Genomic DNA, 19262 nt, shown 5'->3' on the forward strand with positions numbered 1-19262 from the left:
AAGGATTATGAGGATCTATTAATGTTCCTAAAGGGGAGCTGTTCTTTAACACACTTGTATCCCACCCTTCCTCCTAGGAGGTTTGAGTGAAGTAAATGCAGCTGTCCCATTTTACCCTCATATCCACACAACCACTCCATATGGCAGTTTGGCTGGGAGAGCACACTTGCTAAATGCAACCCACGAGCTCCATGAATGAGCAGAAATTAGAACCAAGGTCTCCCTGGCATAAACCCAATTCTCTAGCTACAGAACCACACACCAGACTCCTCTCACGCTTGTGTTACACAAATGATTTGGTTCAGCACACCCAGATGTACTCAAAACCAAGAGAAGCTAGCTATGTAAGCATCCATCACGAGAGGAAAAACAAACCTAATGTTCAGCCAATTTCCTTAGAATGCTTAAACAACCTCAGAATTATCATACAACAATTATGACTGCATTGCGGTATTCCAGGGGCTAAAACTGTAATCTCACTCACCTGGGAGTAAGACCCACTGTACTCAATGGGACTGACTTCTAAGTAGACATGCAAAGGATTGCACCACAAGAGATTCATTTTAAGCAATTACTGAACTGTCTGTTGTGCACTTACAGGCAAATATAGTTTTAATAAGCATAGCAACGCAGATCTTATTGATAAGTGTTTATCAGTCTCTTAACAATCAGATAGCATTCTCTCATGTATTTTGTAACAGAAAATCAAGAGTATGTTTTTTAAAAAACAATTTCTGTATTTTGTTAAGTACAAAAAACCAATCTAAACACTGTGAGTCATATTGCATGTTAGTCATATTCAGAACAGATGCATGAAATTAATGGACCTAAATTATGTCAAGTCCATTAATTTCAAGGGGTTTAAACATGCCTAACTCTGGATACAACCCTGTATTTGAATAAAATAAACCATCACTTTAAAATTGCTGAAGCAAAAGGATTTTGGACCTCAGAGACTACCTTCCCCCATCCGAACCATCCAAATCATGACTGTGAGCTGAGACCAACTTCTTCATTGGACATATATAATCTGTGAAGGCATGCAGAGAGGCATTTTTGGTGGCTGCTCCACAGCTTTGTGACTCTTCTAAATAGCCAGCAACAGCCCAGGCGGCAACATTTACTATAGACGAATCAATATGCCTCATTTCAGGTACGTGTTTGGTGGTCAAGTTGGGGTGTTGCTGTAGCCGTTAGTTATATCATCAGTATATTATGGATGCATTTTAAATATCTTTAAAGGTCAGTTGGTCTTAGCCCATGGGCTCACAATGGAATAATTTATAACCTTTGCAAAACAATTACAATGAAACTGGGGGAGAAACGGAGAGAAGATACTGTTCTGCCTCAACTGGGCATTATGTTATTTAATATACCGCCTTCAGGCTTGTAGGCAGAATTCTCTTTAGTAAATCTGTTAGCAACTGATTAGGTCTGATTGTCTGTTATCATGTCTCTACTGGCTGCTCCAGGAAAGAGTCTTTATTTCTGTATTTGGGGTGGTTCTTTCTAGAAGGAAGACAACCTCCCTCAGGCCTGGTTCTCCACAGCTTGGAGGGCTTGGCTGTGCATTATCTTTTCACCACGTATCCATTCCATCTCCTTTATTCAACTGTTGATCCTCTCCTCATCATCTTTTTGCAGTTAAGTATTTTCTTGCTGAATTTATTTGTTGCTGTTCAAGATTTCATATGAATAAAATAGAAGATTTAAATTACATAAAGTGTGGATTGCATTATCATCTGGATAAACATGTAGCTTAAACATGTGTTGAGGTGAGAACAGGTCCTGAAACTAAGTATAGCAAGTAGTCAAGATTTGTCTAAGAAGAAGGCAATCACACTTTGTTAACAACCAAACCACTCCAGAAATAAAGCTATGATGAGTTTGCATCATGAACTTTATGAATGACACAACCATGTGCTTCATGTGGCTTATGGACACAATTTAATTTAGACGACAGATACATAAGCTTTCTTCTCTAATGCTTGACGAGACTGGATATTATCTGTCTTCTGCTAAAATCCCAAGAGATCTCAATTCCAAAGCTGTACTTGGGTCTAAATTTAGCAAGGTAATGCAAATAGTTGGAAGACATGTAATTCAAGTTAATATCTGCACTTTTATGTTGCCAGGCAGCTAATTTTTGGGTGATCTTAAAGCATTCAGCCAGAAACAGCAAAAAGCAATTGTAACACATGCACATAGCAGATTATAAACTGATATATTGCTAATTATTCCAATTATGACACTCTTATAGTTTGGAGGCTATGGTTAGAACAAGGGTTCAGGATCAAGACTTAAAATTATGTGCCAAAGGTTCAAAGGAAAACCACAACAATGAAAGCACTGGTACCACCTGGAAAAATTACTGCATCCTGAGAATCTCAACTCTCTCTTTTTTAATGATACTGATTATGATAATGACACTTAACGTTTGCATTGCACTTTGAAATACATTATCTAATTGTAATTTTTATAGTAACATTCTACAGAAGGTCAGTCTTATTATCCTCCATATTGTAGATGAGGGAAACTGAAGCCGAGAGTGAGTAGCTTGCCTAAGGCCATCTAATGGGTTCATAACAGAGGTGAGATATGAACCAAGGACTTTCCGGTGCATAGTTCAATCTCTAAGCCACTCCATGTTTTCAGTCTTCATGGTTGTGGAGCAAATCTTTGAAAAGCACTGCCTGTGTTTTCTATACCCCAGAACCCACAACAAAATTTCAGGCAAAGCTTATGTTGTTTCATAGCTCCCTGTATGTTCTGTCATGCCATCCTGTTCTTGCTTTACTCCATTTCTCTAGTCCATTCCCTTTCCTACTTTCTTGCCTTTTTTTTTGCCAAATTCAAATTCTTGGATAACTTGAAACAACAATTATGCAGAGTAAATCCAGAAAAATGTGCAGAGTTTATTCTTGACCAGAATTTAAATGTGGGAGAGGGACAGGTTGGTGCATAGCCCTATGTATACAACTAGGTTCTTTCAGAACCTGTCTAGTGGTTAATATGACTGAACTGCATATCTGGAAACATGCACTGTTAAATTCAAGATTTTTATTTTTTGTACATGGGAAAAAACCAAGCAAAAAACTCATAGATAACATAGATAACACTAGTAAAACTAGCCCACCAACTACACAGAAATTTTTAACAAGCTTCAGCAACCATGAGAACTTTAGTGAAGGAAAGCTTGGCCACCAGAATGGAAATTCATAGTCAAGGGACACTTATCTTGGCTTCCCTGGAAACTAACACCTCCCTAAGAGAAACAGAACAGGATATCCTCAAACTTGGGGGATGGGGGGATAAATCAAGAAACTCAGAAACACCAACCTCAGACCGCAATGATTCTTCAGCCGCAAAAGATATTTTTCTTTCAGCAACTTCTTATCCTGACATATGTACTGACATACACACTCCTCCTGTGCTATGATCTAAGAGAAATTATTTCCTCCAAGTTGTTTGAATTAGGCTCTTACAATGAAAGGTCAGCACCTATCTTCTTCCCCTCTCTCACTAGACAGTCAGGGTGATGCAGTGGCTTGCATGTTGACCTCAGAGGTGGGATAGCAAGGTTCAACCATCTCCCTTAGCTTCACAGGTTTGGCGTGAGGATAAAATGCCACTCCTGATGCCCCTGGAAAAAAGGCAGTATTGACATGTAATAAACAGCCATCAATCAAAACTCTACTGACAGATATGGACTTCAAAGTATGGCTTAAAATGTATTCTGGGCGCTTTCAGATTGAGTGCCATCTATTGATTCACAACAGCGGCTAATAACCTGTTGGTGGCATGTTACCAGGAGCTGATTGCAACGAATTAGCAACATTCAAATATCTAATAAGTAACTTAGGCTCCTAGTATATCTACAAATACAAACTTGGGGATGATTGAAAAGTATCTGAGTTTTACAACAGACACACGAGCTTCAACTACCAGAACTCTACTTCAGCTGAAAGAGGATCAGAAGTGCAACTCATCTGCCTGCCAGGCATTCAGATCCAAGGGCACTCTGTTGTGCAGTCAGGCAACCTGATGGCCTCTCCTTCTGCAATTAGCAGAGCTTCGAAGATTACTTTTAAAAAGTAATAAATTACAATTACATGGCCCAAAAAGTAGTAATTACCGTTACAATTACAATTGCTCTGAAAGTAACTGATTACTTTACTTTTCCTTCAAAGTAATCACTACAATTACAATTCAGTTACTTTAAAAACCGCCTACAAGGTGCTAGCCTTGGCTGCTGCACATCTAAGTAGCCTAAAACAACATTAAAATAAACAAACACATACAGAGAAAATAATTATTTTTATTCATAATGGTGGTCTCTCCGCTGGTAAGGGTGGTGGGGAGGGGCTAAGGCCACTACTCAGATCTTTGCACGTCAAACCAAGTGCAACCCCCCACTCAGCCAGCCAGCATAATCTCTCTCACTTAACCACCTCCCAGACCCTGCTCTGCCACCAACTAAGGGACACTCACCCAAGCAAACATTTTCCCCTGAACACAAAAGTGAAAACACTGCAAATACAGCACAGTAGCCAGAGAGGGTGGTGGAGCCCACTTTGTGTGCCAAGTGCAAACACAGTATTCTCTCTCTCTCTCACTCTCTCTCACTCTCTCTCTCTCACTCTCTCTCACACTCTCTCTCTCTCTCACACTCTCTCTCTCTCTCACACTCTCTCTCTCTCTCACACTCTCTCTCTCTCTCTCTCTCTCACACACTCTCACTCTCACACTCTCACTCTCACTCTCACACTCACACTCTCACTCTCTCACTCTCACACTCTCACTCTCTCACACTCACTCTCACACTCACTCTCTCACACTCACTCTCTCACACTCACTCTCTCACACTCACTCTCTCACACTCACTCACACTCACTCACACTCACTCACACACTCACTCACACACTCACTCACACACTCACTCACACACTCACTCACACACTCACTCACACACTCACACTCACACTCACTCACTCTCACTCACTCACACACACACACACACACACACACACACACACACACACCATCTTTCACCTCCACAGTTCTTTATCTCCATTCTGCTGCTGCCTCCTTCTCCTCCTTTATCCATGTTCTTGCCCTCCGGATCCTTTTTCCCTCCACTCCATTCTTCACCACCACTATCTGTTTTTTAAAATACTTGTTTTCTCCACTCTACTCCGTCTCACTCTCCGCCTCCTCCCTCGTCGCCTCCTACCCATCCACAGAGCATGAGGAAAGAGCGACACTGCACAGAAATCCAGTTTGAGGCACATGATTTTCATCCACAAATTAGAGGAGCAGAAGACTTCACCTGCTCCCCCCACCCCAAGTAATGCCCAAAAGTAATCCTGGAAACATTACAATTACTCCACAAAAGTAGTAAAATTACTCCTAGTTCTATTACAATCAAAATGTAAAGGAATTGCCCACTCGTTACTCAAAAAAGTAATGAATTACAAGTAATTCGTTACTTGTAACTAGTTACTTCCAAGCTCTGGCAATCAGTTGCCAAAACTAAGAAAATGTTGCAGACCTAGGAGCAGTGACATAGGATTAGCTCTCTGGGATCACTTAAAAAAAACAGGCTGAGAAGAATTATAGTCTTTCCTGGCTCAAATTGCTATCTGTTCCCTCCTCCAGCCAGCACCCCAATGCTACAAGGAGCTGGAGATCATTGTAGGACCCGGAAGGCTCCTGATTTGAGTCCTACAGTGTCCAGCATGGCCTCCTGGTTGTTGCTTTCTCTGAAGTCATGATAGTATAATTCAGGGGTAGTCAATGTGGTGCTTTCAAGATGTTGACAACTGCAATTCCCATCAGCCCAGCATGATGGGAGTTGTAGTCCAACATCATCTGGAGGGCATCTCATTGGCTATCCCTGCTTGCAATATTAGATAAGAAAGGGTTAAGTGGACCAAAAGGCACAGCATTAGCCTCTCCCACTCCATTCCTTTCCATACCTCAGGTTAGAATGAGGTGATTTCTGTAGACAGTTGGGTGCCAGGGGCAAATGAAGTAACTGCCGACCTTTGCTGGGTGCACTTACTTCCTGGAAAGATCTGAAATCTTACCATGTTCCTTCACAGAAGGCTGTCCAGCCTTTACAGAACCAGGACAGGCAACAAGGACAATGCTAGGGGAAGAATAGTATGGTGGCAGAAGAGGAAAATGTGATCAAGAAACAACTACAGGGAAAGATGACAGACAATTACATTTGGTCACTTAATATATTGTTTGGGGACAATTACTACTCCTTTCAGGCAAGAGGTAAACTATTTTGTATTGTGGCTATTAGTTCCTGTCCATATGCTCACAATCTACCTGGTATTTTAATATCTATACAGCACTTACGTTTGGCTACTTTAGAAGTGTTAAATATTAGTAGTAACCACATGGCAAGCACATGGCTTATGCGTGGCCCCAATTACAAAGTCAAGAGCTCTTTTTGGTATCCCGGTTCTTTTATTTTCTTTCTTCTTTTGTTAATATATGTATAATATTTTTAAAGTACGTTTCTAGATCTCACAGTTGCAAAGAGGTATTGAACAATGTGACAGCAAAATATGTTGAAACGTCAAGAGAAAAGGGATGCAAGTAAAAACTCAAGTGAATTATGTTTTTAAAGAAGGGCTAATTCATTTTCCCCAATGGCTAAATTCTCTTCATTGAACAATTTCAGAGGAAAGATAAGCATATTCCACTCAGCTTGCATTATCAACTGCAGTTTGCAATTGGTTGTGTTCATGAAAACAACTTGAATAATATGTTAAATTATGAATGAAAAATATATTCCAAGTTAGTTGCAGACCTTCAGCTCAAGAAAGATTTCCATTCACGTACTTGATACTGAACAAATTCTCTCTCCTCTCCCCAGGCAGTGTCCTCGTTTGCATGTCATGTTAAACTATAGTTAATGTTTATAGTTTACCATGAATGAGCAACATGCTGCTGCACACTTTTTCTCAAGAGTCCTCACTTCAGTTCTTCCCTGCTCTGGGCCTCAGCAGGAGCAACAAACCACAAGCCTTGGCGTGTTGTGTCATCCAACCTCAGACTTGCACTTTGTTCAGAGACAAATAAACCGTGAGCCCAAGTTCAGATGGCACGACAAGCCAAGACTTGTAGTTTGTTGCTACCACCGTGGCCAGGACTGAAGTGAGGACTTTTGAGAAGTATGCAGCAGCACACTACTCATTTGTGCTAAAACCATAGTTAAACATTTGTTGTTGTTGTTGTTGTTGTTATGTGTCTCCAAGTCGACTACGACTTATGGCGACCCTATGAATCAGTGACCTCCAAGAGCATCTCTCATGGACCACCCTGTTCAGATCTTGTAAGTTCAGGTCTGTGGATTCCTTTATGGAATCAATCCACCTCTTGTTTGGCCTTCCTCTTTTTCTACTTCCTTCTGTTTTTCCCAGCATTATTATATTTTCTAATGAATCATGTCTTCTCATGATGTGTCCAAAGTATGATAACCTCAGTTTCATCATTTTAGCTTCTAGTGACAGTTCTGGTTTAATTTGTTCTAACACCCAATCATTTGTCTTTTTTGCAGTCCATGGTATCCGCAAAGCTCTTCTCCAACACCAGATTTCAAATGAGTTTATTTTTCTCTTGTCCGCTTTTTTCACTGTCCAACTTTCACATCCACATAGAGATCGGGAATACCATGATCTGAATGATCCTGACTTTGGTGTTCAGTGATACGTCATTGCATTTGAGGACCTTTTCTAGTTCTCTCACAGCTGCCCTCCCCAGTCCTAGCCTTCTTCTGATTTCTTGACTATTGTCTCCATTTTGGTTAATGATTGTGCCAAGGTATTGATAATCCTTGACAAGTTCAGTGTCATCATTGTCAACTGTAAAGTTGCATAAATCTTCTGTTGACATTACTTTAGTCTTTTTGACGTTCTGCTGTAGTCCTGCTTTTGTGTTTTCCTCTTTAAAGTTACACATTAACTATCATTAATATGACGTGTGAACAAGCCACCATCTCCACCTTCAAAAGCTGCATTGTTTTCTATTTCAGAATGTGCCAGTTCTCATTCATAGCATTAACCTATTCCCAGCATACAGAAGGCCTGTCCCATCCAGCCCTTGCTTCCTACGTACAGTGGCCCATTTTTATGTTTATGCCCAGAGCAGCTTCAGCATTAACACACCTGACCATGAAGCGAGTTCATACAGCTCAGAGATTTCATAGACTGCAAGAGCAAACTGAAATGTCTGAAAATCTTATTAGTAGGTTTGGGCTATTAAGAACATGGTACAGGGTAGCCCTGTATAACTTCATGAATGGCCAGTCACTGATCTGCACAGAACAAAGCAAAAGAATCATATTTCAGTTCCAGAATTCAGACTGTCCCTTCCTGCACACCTCAAAATAATATGAGCACCTTGCTTCAGAAGGTTTATGTCATGTGTTGACTAAGTGTTGAGCATTCAAAAAAAAAAGAGTGGGAATATAATACTAGAATGAGTTTTCTGCTCCTGCCAGCAACAGTGACAGGGATAATGCTCCAAATGAATAAGCAGCAGTAAGAGAGGGGGAAATGAATGAAAGTATGTAAGCAGCTCATATGGGCTGCCCTCTCATTCAGGGCTATTAGCATATTGAAGTCAAATAACAGTTGCACATAAATTGCTGCTAGGCAGTGTCCTTTTAAGATTTCTTTCATTCCTTTCTGCATAGTCTGTACATAGCAATTAGAAAATACTGAATCCAGCCCCCAAAATAGCAGCTTCCATTTTCAGCATATTTCAATGTTCCAACGCCTTAGTACAGACACACTGTGACATGCATCATTCATTGGCTTTTAAATGATTATGGCACATTTATATATATAAATATATATAGTTTACATCATCGAGTGCAAAAGACCAGGATGTCATATCCAATATGTAGGAAAGACCACAACTGACCTACGCACACGCTTCAGGAACCACAAGTCGGCAATCTTGACAAAAAAAGTGGAGCAACCAGTTGCAAAGCATTTTAACACCGAGGGTCACAGCCTGTTGGACTTTTCCATTACAGCGATAGAGATGCCAGCAGATCCAGCAGCACTGACTAAAAGGGAGAACTTTTGGATTTACTCTCTGGACACATTGGCACCACATGGCCTGAACCTGGAGGACCACCACTACTTCGCTTCTGCAAATGAAGCCCCTCTGAGCATTCCATCCTCAAAGCTCTGTAACTGCCACCTTGGTAACAGCATTTGTATTTTGACAGCTGATGAAGGCGGAAGCTGAAACACTTTGTTAATACAATAAAAACCTCTGTTTGGTTAATCACAATTACGTTCACACACACACACACATATATATATATATATGCTAGAAATTGTAGTTTCCCCCATGATACATCATAAAAAGCCTTTTCTATGACTCTGTATCAGTTCTTTAAACATCTGCCTTGTAATCAGTTAATTATCCTTTCAAATGATCAAAACCTCTATAACAGGTGCCTTTTTGAGACACCGAAGTGTAAGATAGCTTACAATTGAATTTTCGTAAAGCTATCACTAATTTTTGGAAGGAAATGGCATCTTAAACTTTTTTCTTCATTCTGATTGCAGTTATCACAACAGAATCAAAATTGCCTTAAAAACCAAGCCAACATTTTTAACATTCAGAGACTATTAAAATCTGTCTCCACCAGTCAGCCAGTACAGCTTTAGGCTGCAATCCAATGCGTGTCTACTTAGATGCAAGCTCCATTGGTCTGTGAAGTGTATCTAGCAACTTCTCTAGTTCAGGCTGTTACTATGGTCAGGCCCACCCTTAGCATGTGCGGGGCCCAGGGCAAAAGCATAGTTGGGGGCCCCCCATGAGCACCACTTTCGTATTTTCTGTTTTTATCTCGATCTCAACTTGCATTCATTATAAATATCTAAAATAATAATAATAAATAGATCTACAAAATTAAAATGAAATTATCACAACGTAAACAAAAAATGAATTAAGAAAAAAGGAGATGCAGTGGTACTTATCCCAGTAGCTCATGGGATTTGGAGTCCAACAACATCTGGAGGGCACTAGGTATCCTGCATCCCTGATTTAGGCCAGCCATTTCAACAAAAACTTAACTTTGTGTGTGTGTGTGTGTGTAATGTATACACCTAAAAGTTTAACACTGGAATGAAGCAAATGAGTCTGATTCAGGCACACTCCTCAGAGTGGAGATTATTGGCTGCAATTCCCTGTCAAGTATATACTCAGTGGCAAACCTGGGTTTCCTTAATGTGTGAAAAGGTGCTCCTGAGAGATCCAGGATTCGCAGCGGCAAACTGTACTGTACCAAGTATGTTTGTTTTTTGTCACGTCATATGTGGAACTGCCCAGGGTAAAAACAGCCCTTGATCATGTGTAGACAGCCTTGCCTTTGCTGTGTAACGACTCAGCCTCCCGATACACTTTTTAAGGTAGACAGAATGGCTTCCAGTTACAGAGGGTGTGACATTTTCAGTCAACTTGGGGGCCCGGGGTCTCTCAGTTTAGTTTCCTGAAAGCCTCTGACTTCTAGAGAGCTCCCGCTCCCCCACCAGATATGTGTGCGGGAGGGAGGCTGCTTTTACTCCGGCTGAGGGCACTCTGCACACACTCAAATGCAGTCTCTTTTTTAAATTATTTTTTAAGAAAACCTGCTCCAAGTGTTCCAGGTTGAGAGTGGCGATTCTCCTTTACAACCCCTAACTTGTAAACATGCCCTTGTGACGTTCTTCCCTGGTTCTCCCTGTCAGGTTCCCACCTGCTTGTGGCTACTGCCTTTCACTAGGCACCACCAGGGATACCACCAGTCCGGACCATCCTTTATATGGTTTCTCACTCCGCTCTAGCACAGATCTCACTAGATCCCCCTGCTAGGCAGCACCACCAGTCACCTCCTATAACCAATACTCCCAGAGACTTTGCCTGAGTCTCTCTCTAGCTGGTTACTTTTGTGACTGCGTGCTTATGCTGTTCCCAACCCCCTTGTATCTTTATAGATAATGCATACAACTCTGGGTTGCTCTGGATACTTGAATTGTTATTATTCCTCCCTTCACCGCTGCCACCGTTAGATACTGTTTCTGTTCAGCCTTGGTAATTACCTTGCCCTCCCTTCTGGTATGTATATCCCCCAGCCAAGGATCAGGCCTTTGGTAAACCAAATAAGTATTTATTAAATATCAAAAATAACAAGATTAGTTTTAGAATGTTTCACAAGCGTATGGTTTCATCTATTCCTGTTTTGTACTTGACTTATTATTAATCAGAACTCCAACTCCCTCTTTCTCCACACTCCCAACATCCACCACCAAACACCTTCTTCTCCACCCTACTAACATCCACCCAGATTCAACTGTCATTCTTCCATTTATACTCCCAGCCATTCAAACGCTCAGCCAATCATCCAGCATTCTACTGCTCATGTACTCCCCCCTCCTCTTTCACTCCACTTACCATATGCCTTCTATATAAACAGCACTTGCCATATTTACACTATAAGCAGGAACATCACATCCCCCCCCCCACTTAAAAAAACAGCAAAGTATTATTCCTGCTCTAGGATTCATACGATGCGCTAACAATAAAAAACAAGTCTCTTTGGGGAAAATGTCTTTTTTGCACCCACGTCTGGGTCACGTCACTGCAGTCCCGGCCACCTGCCTTGAAAGTCCATCGGCCAATACATTGTCCTTGCCTTTTATGAACTTGAAGTCCACCTGGTAATCTTGTAGAGCCCAGGACCACCTCTGCAGCATAGTGTTATGATTTTTCGTAGTCTGTAACCATAACAATGCTCGATGATCCGTCGTCACTGTAAATCTTCGTCCCCACACGTATGGGTGCAACTTGCTCAGTCTCCACACAACCGCTTGGCGCTCCTTTTGGACCGACGAATAATTCTTCTCCCTCGATGTCAGCTTGCGACTAAGATACGCCACTGGATGTCTGGTGCCTCCTCTCTCTTGTAGCAAGACGACTCCCAGCGCTAGGACCGACGCATCCGTAGCCACGATGAATGGTTGCTCGTAATCTGGTGCTATTAATACAGGCCCTTGGCACAAGGCTTGCTTCAGAAGGTCAAAAGCCTTTTGACATTCATCCATCCACACCACACGCTCAGCACACTTTTTCTTTGTTAGCTCATGCAAGGGGGTTGCGATTTCCCCAAAATCTTTTACAAATTTACAGTAAAAACCAGCCACACCTAAAAATGCCCTAACTTGTTTCTTAGTTAAGGGGATGGGTCACGATTGTATTGCCTCAACTTTGCTCCATAAGGGGGTTATTTTCCCACTCCCCACCTTATGTCCTAAATAGATCACTTCATTCAACCCAAACTGGCATTTCTTGGCTTTTATTGTTAGCCCTGCTTTCTTAAATGCCTCTAATACTGCTGTCAGGTGTTGGACATGCTCAGGCACCGACTTGCTGAAAATGGCCACATCATCTATATAGGCCACTGCGAAATCTAGCATGCCTCGCAACACAGTATTAATTAGTCTCTGAAAAGAACTTGGTGAGTTCCTGAGTCCCATGGGTAAAGTCACAAACTCATATAACCCATCTGGTGTACTGAAGGCAGTTTTGGCTCTGGATTGCTCGTCTAATTCCATCTGCCAAAATCCTTTACACAGATCTATGGTAGAGATAATGGTTGCTGCTCCCAATAGCTCTAACATTGCGCCCACCCTAGGCATAGGATACGCATCTGGGACAGTAATTTTATTGATTAAACGATAATCAATACAAAACCTTGTGGTTCCATCTTTTTTCAGAACCAGTACAATACTTGAGGCCCAGGGACTGATGGATTCCCTGATCACTCCTAGTTCCAACATGTCTTCAACCTCCTTTCTAATTTCATTCAAAACTTTCCCATTCACACGGTACGGAACAGATCTGATTGGGGCATGATTTCCAGTATCAACTGAATGTCTGGCTATACTGGTTCGGCCAGGTTTATTGCTGAAGAGATCCCCACAATTTTTTTAAACTCTTAGAATCTCTTTCTTGACTTCTTCCTTCACCTCCTCCGACCATTCCAATTGATCTACCCCTCCTTTTGCTTTGCTTTCCTGTACCAAATCTGGAAGTTCAGGCCCACTTCCCTCAGGGAATAAGGTAACTTGCAACACCTTTGCATCCCTGGTGTGATAAGGTTTCAACATATTTACATGAACCTCTTTATGTTTTTTTAATTGGTCTGTGGTTATCACATACGTCACTGTGTCAAGCTTTTCCCTTATGGTATATGGTCCCTCCCAGTTGGCCTGTAATTTATCGTGTTTCCTGGGTATGAATGCCATAACCATATCTCCCACATCATACACACGTTCTCTGTCTGTTCTATCATACCAGTAACTTTGCTTCTGCTGAGCTTGACTTAAATTCTTTTGCACAACTTCCATCATTGATGCTAATCTGTTGCAGAAGTCTAATACAAAATCGACTACAGATGTTTTGTACTCTCCCAGGGTCCCTTCCCATGAATTTTTTAACAGTTCCAAAGGTCCCCTCACTTTTCTAGCAAACATCAGTTGAAAGGGTGAGAAGCCTGTTGACTCCTGAGGGACTTCTCTGTATGCAAATAAGAAGCACCCCAAACGTTCATCCCAGTCTTGTGGGTGATCTTGAACATAACTTCTTATCATGCCCTTCAGAACCCCATTGAATCTCTCAGTTAACCCATTAGTTGCTGGATGGTAAGTAGTTGTCTTTAAATGGCTCCTTGTGAGCTGCAAAGAGAAACTGGGCGAGGGGATCAAGGCGGTGGTCAATGCATCCTTGAAGGAGGGTGTAATGCCATTAGCCCTCAAGGAGGCAATTGTAAAGCCCATCTTAAAGAAGTCCTCCTTGGATCCCCAGGTTTTGAATAACTTTCGCCCAATTTCGAATTTACCATTCTTGGGCAAGGTCATTGAGCGAGTGGTGGCTAATCAGTTGTCAACACACTTGGATGAAACGGATTATTTGGATCCATACCAATCGGGTTTCAGGACTGGACATGGAACTGAAACAGCCTTGGTCGCTCTGGTTGATGATATGAGGAGGGCATTAGATAGGGGAGAATTCACCTTTCTTGTCCTCCTCGATCTCTCAGCGGCTTTTGATACTGTTGACCACAGTATCCTTCTACAGCGCCTGGAGGGATTGGGAATAGGAGGCACTGTATTACGGTGGTTCCATTCCTTTCTCTCCGATAGGCATCAACAGGTAGCATTGGGGGAGGAGGTTTCAGACCCTTGGCCTCTCAATTGTGGTGTGCCACAGGGCTCTATCCTCTCTCCCATGCTATTTAATATCTATATGAAGCCGCTGGGGACAATCATTAGGAGATTTGGGCTGCAGTGTCACCAATATGCGGATGACACTCAGCTCTATCTCTCGTTTAAATCTTCACCAGAGTTGGCTGTGGAGACCATATCCAAGTGCCTGGAATCCGTGAGTGGATGGATGGGAAGGAACAGGTTGAAGCTGAATCCCGATAAGACTGAGGTGCTACTTGTGGGAGACAAGGGAGGGTTGGGTGATGTTGACCTGATGTTCAATGGGGTGAGATTACCCCTAAAGGACCAGGTCCGCAGCCTTGGGGTTGTTCTTGATTCCAAGCTGTCCATGGAGGCTCAGATCTCGGCAGTGAGCCGGGCAGCTTGGTATCAATTACACCTCATTCATAGGCTGCAACCCTACCTGCCTGTTCATCAGCTCCCACTAGTAGTACATGCCCTGGTCACCTCTCGTTTAGACTACTGTAATGCGCTCTACGTGGGGTTACCCTTGAAAACGGTCCAGAAATTGCAACTTATACAAAATGCTGCGGCTCGACTACTCACAAATTGTCGCCGCCGGGAACACATCACCCCAGTGTTGTTCGATCTGCACTGGCTTCCAGTTATTTTCCGGGCTCAATTCAAGGTGTTGGTATTAACCTTTAAATCCCTATACGGTTTCGGCCCAGTTTACCTGATGGAGCGCCTCCAGCGCCACCAATTATGCCGCCCGACAAGATCAGCCACTCAGGACCTTCTCTCAGTCCCACCAACTAAAGCAGCTAGGTTGGTGGGGACTAGGGAGAGGGTATTTTCAGTGGCGGCCCCCACTCTCTGGAACTCCCTCCCATACGATCTTCGGCATGCCCCTTCCCTGAATGTATTCCGCAAAACCTTGAAGACCTGGCTCTTCAGACAGGCCTTTGGGACTTCCGGGGAGGGTTAATTTTTAGTACAAATTGCCTATTACTCTGAACTGTTACTATTTTACTGTCATGTTGTATTTTATTTGTATTTTATTGTGATGCATTTTGCAACTGAATTGTACGTCGCCTAGAGTGGCCATTGGCCAGATAGGAGACACACAAATTAAATTATTATTATTATTATTGTTATTATAGAAGTGAAAGGATTCTTCAGAGTGCTGAAGATATACTGCCCTCATATGACTGACTCTACGCTCCAGTTTAGAAAGCATGTATTGTGGCAGAGACAGTAGAGGACCTGTAACAACTAATTTACATGGATTCCACAATTAGTAACATCTGGACTGCTAATTAACTACTCCATCTGTCCAGAAAGAGCTCAGATAGAGCTCTGAATCAATACTGCTATTGAGAATCCCCCAAAAAGTTATACAGCAATAAAAAACTAATACGACAAAGAGCAATTAGGATGTCCAAAACTGATAAGACTATAGAAAGTTGTTATTTTATTCCTTATTATGTCCATTTCCACAATGCAATACACTTAAGGGTAGAGTGAGGAGCATGGCCCCCTTTCCTCCAGTCTAAGTACACATACAGGTGCAATTCAGACATCATACCAAAGTACAATTACAGAAGCTTAACTATGGGTTGGGTATGGTATCTGTATTGACTAGTCATGGTTTATAATCAGCCAGCAACACGAAATTAGAAACCTTGGTTAGGCCTAATGTCCAAACGGATGTCATAAATACAGTGACTGCTCTGCCTTCAGAGGTGCTGCACCACAGAGAAAGGAATGAGTTTATGAATCTGAGTGAATAGGCAAGCAGATCTAAACCATGGTTTTCCTGTGTTAAGTTTGAAAGTTCAAAGCATGGTAGGCTTGATGTCTGTATTGACCAACCCCATGGAAAATTATTTGTAGTTCTAATGATTACAGGATTTCCCTGTTTTAAAGAAGAACTTAATGCTCCCAACATTATTGATTAATGGTGGGACCCAAGAAGGCACATACTGGGTCACCTTAGGAAGTTGTATTGTCACCATGTCAGCTTCACATCTGTAAAATGTGATTAGTAGGGGTCTACCTCACAGTGCGGTTGTGAGAATGAATGTAGGCCTCTGTATATTAAATGCAATTAACAAAATTAATGGCTGCCATGGTGGCCATCTTGACAGAAAGTCTACTATGCAATAACAGATGGAAAGCAAATTGTCCTAGGAAAGACTTGTGCTATCTAATCCAGCCTTCCCCAAGTTGATGCTGTTGGACTACAACTCCCTCAGCCCAGTCAGCATGGCCAATGGTCAGGGATGGTGGGAGCTATTGTCCAACAACATCTAGAGGGCATCAGGCTAGGAAAGGGTCATCTAGCCTGTTTGCAACTATTGTACAATGTAGGTGCAAAAGGGAGGGGGAATAGTTTCTGAATTAATTCTCCTTCCCCACCTCCTCCAAATTCACTTTTTGTGGATTTCTCTTGTACAGGAGGACCTCCCTAGTTTGCACTGCTTTCCATAATCCTTGGGCAGAAGGATTCAAAATAAGGTGTTCTTTGCCCCAGCAATCTACACAAATCCAGACGTGTTGCAAACCATGTCCTTTTATCAAAATAAAAGAATCCTTGGGACTACTATAGTAGCTATTTAGTGCAAATTTAGTTACATGTATTTGTTAACCACATTTAGTGCAATTTATCTTTTATGTAAAGATACCAAAGAAGCATGCACAAACTGATGCATCAGAGAAGCTAATATACTGGGCCAGGTTTCAAGTGGTACATACATCCAGAGGGAAATTTGTACTTTTTATTTCCGAGCACTACTACCCCGCTACATGGCAAGTCACTTCCAAAACTGAGAAAAGCTCAAAAGCAGTTTGTTATGTGCAATGGGTTAGGGTTGTACAGGCCCTTGGGCATGTCTAAAATAGGTCTCTGGATAACAGCCACCAATTCCAACAAACAATAGAATATATGTATCTGAAGAACCATTCCACAAGATATAAAGTTGTAACATTTAGCTCCAGAAGTACCAACCCAATCTTAGGCTGGATATCTGCTTTCATTTTAAAACCCTGTTGCATTCTTTGCCCAAGATCATAGACTATTAAGTTCTCCTTCACCTCGTGATTTTTTCAAAGCTTATACTTTCTCAAAGTTAAATATTTCTATGGGGATTTTTCCCATTCTAAAGCAGTAATAAAAATAAATAACAGTACAGTAGGGCCCCACTCATACGGCGAGTTACGTTCCGGACCCCCGCCAAAAAGCGGAACTCATTGAATAGAATGGCACGCGATGCCCGAAAACCGCCGTAAAAGCAGAACAAGCAGCATATGGGTGGGGCTTTAGTCTAATTGCATCTAATTGAGACCGCTGCATTAGCGAAGTGCCGTAAAGCGAAGCCCTACTGTAAAAAGAAGTTCTCTACAGGCACTTCCATTAAGATTTTCCAAATTGTTTTAACCCTCATATTCCAACAGAAAGCTTTGCAAGGCTTTGCATTTCTGTGCTGAGAGTAGTTCTGTACAGGCAGAGAGCTGTTAGAGATACTAAATAGAGTCCTATACAGGAATACCTTGCATTAACGTACTCAATGGGACCAGAGCGAGTACGTAAACCGAATATGTCCTTAAAGTGAAGCACTACCTTTTAAAACTTTTTTTACCTCTCCTTCATGCAGAGCCTCAAAGCCCTGCGCTAAAGCCTCTGCTGCTGCACTGCTGTGCCTCTCAGCTGATCGCGATCGCGCCTCCCAGCTGATTTGCGGTGGCGTGATCGCATCTATTTCCACCCCCACGCACCCTTAAGTGTCCGTAAGTGTGAAGCAAGCATACGTAAACAGGGGCATGGTGGAGTATGGAGTATGTCCGTAAAAGCGAGTGTACATTAATCGAAAGTCCGTATAGCGGGGTATTCCTGTATGTGCACTCAGCCTCATCTCCTCAAGCCACACCGCCCGTGCATAACAGGTAATGGATCATAACTAGAATTCCTAATAATAATAATGTAAAAAGTGTTAGGTGGCTCTGTGACCATCACTGCTGCCACCTGTGTGATACTGGTATGAAACTGAAGTAACCATATCAATCCTTGTTTAGAAGGATTACTCAAACCATAGTTTGCAGGTTTGGGTGGTCAGGGAATTGTGGTTTTAGGAAACTAGGAAGTCTATTAAGTTGTACAAGATTGGATAGAGGCAGAGGGGTGAACGCTTGAGCTTATTGTTTGTTCATGATCGTCTAAATCCATGCTTTTGAGGATTAGGAATGCAACATGCAAATGTTGCATATTCTAAATAGTCAATAAAAATCTAAGGGCAGTTGTCACAAGGTCAGCCATATTAGTCTCTCACAGCAAACAAAAAAAGGCTTGTGCCACCTTAAAGACTTAACAAATTTGGTTAGGCTACATTATTATTATTATTGTTATTATTATTATTTATTAGACTTTTATACCGCCCGACTAGCAATAGCTCTCTGGGCGGTGAACACAGAGAATACAATAAAATACACAATATAATACAATAACATATAAAATAAGAACAATCTAAAATCAGTACAACAGATATGAAAATCAGGTTAACTTAAATTAAAATGCTTTGGAAAAGAGGAAGGTTTTAACCTGGCGCCGAAAGGATAACAATGTCGGCGCCAGGCACACCTCCTCGGGGAGACATCTGAATGAGCCAACCTGCTCTAGTCACTATAGGGCAATGTAGCATGTAGCTATCATTAGCTGATCTTTGTTTCTTCTCAGACAGTAAGCATCAGCTAGCAAGTCCAGATTTGTCCTGGCCAGAATCCTAAACCAGGAAATCGCATCCAAAGTAGGTTATATCTTCATGTCAGTTTCCCAGCTAAATTCAAATACATGCATGGCCTTGTTAAGGGTCTGCATTCTGAAGGCTGCAAAAACTATATTCCCTGGAGTCCATATTAAATCTTCTACCAGGATTTATGACTCAAAACTACATTGTATTTTCTGTAGCTTGATTTACCTGCCTATCATGTCAGTTAGAGGTAGCATATGAAGCTAGAAACATT

The 19262-nt window shown here is 41.9% G+C and overlaps 1 protein-coding gene across 15 annotated transcripts in view; it reads right to left on the bottom strand.

The window, feature by feature from the left end:
• R3HDM2 (R3H domain containing 2) overlaps positions 1–19262 on the bottom strand; it is a 203183-nt gene that overhangs the window by 145504 nt on the left and 38417 nt on the right. For 2 of the 15 annotated variants that reach the window (XM_061614629.1, XM_061614630.1), the window contains exon 2: positions 3340–3643. The exons of 12 other annotated variants lie outside the window; for them this stretch is intronic. The gene's annotated coding sequence lies outside the window, so the exon portion shown is untranslated. The remainder of the gene's footprint in view (positions 1–3339; positions 3644–19262) is intronic. One more of the 15 variants, XM_061614631.1, reaches the window with a different exon arrangement.

Source organism: Rhineura floridana, chromosome 3, assembly GCF_030035675.1.
Source record: "Rhineura floridana isolate rRhiFlo1 chromosome 3, rRhiFlo1.hap2, whole genome shotgun sequence".
Classification (NCBI taxonomy): domain Eukaryota; kingdom Metazoa; phylum Chordata; class Lepidosauria; order Squamata; family Rhineuridae; genus Rhineura; species Rhineura floridana.